The sequence below is a fragment of the Mus caroli genome, chromosome 6 (assembly GCF_900094665.2).
Source record: "Mus caroli chromosome 6, CAROLI_EIJ_v1.1, whole genome shotgun sequence".
Taxonomy (NCBI): Eukaryota; Metazoa; Chordata; class Mammalia; order Rodentia; family Muridae; genus Mus; species Mus caroli.
In genome coordinates this window covers 68,065,903-68,066,575 of record NC_034575.1, presented here as the reverse complement: position 1 = coordinate 68,066,575, position 673 = coordinate 68,065,903, and positions in this window count along the sequence as shown.

Sequence of the window (673 nt, the reverse complement as noted above, 5' to 3'; positions counted from 1 at the left end):
TTCATCTGATTTACAGCTACCAAGAACTGGCTCTTTAAACTCATCTCTTTTCTCCTCTTTCCTTCTAATCTCTCCCCAGGTATTTTCCCCTGACATTAACTTTTCTTTTTTCCTTTGTTTTTTTGTTTTTGACGGTGGTAGTAGTAATGGCACAGTAGTAATGGCACAGTAGTAGCAGTGGTAGCAGCAATAGCATGGTAGTAATAGTGGTAGTGATAATAAAGTGGTAGTGGTACAGTAATAATGATGTCAGTTAGTAATGGCATAGTAGTAACGGTGGTGGTAATGGCACAGTAGTAATGGTGGTAGCAGTAATGGCAGTCATGAGAGTGTTTCCTATTCTCCCCACTCCTCCTCACGTTATCTTCAAATGGCAGCAATTTTATCTCTTCCTTTCCAATTTTCCTCTCCATCATTTCTTTTTCTTGCATTATAATCTGCAGAGCCAGATGTAACAGTTAATGTTGCACGCTTTGTCTTATTCTTAATTTCAAGTTTCCTTAATTTGAGGTGATCTAGGCTTGCTGCCCCTTTGCTTTGTTCCGTTTCACTGAGATCACCCTTTCAATGGACACTGCTTCCTGTGCTCTTTGGCTGCCCCCTAACTTGGCAGATACAACCAGGTTGTAAATATCCATGGTCTTCATCAAGATAACCTAAGTCTTCTGGGAGA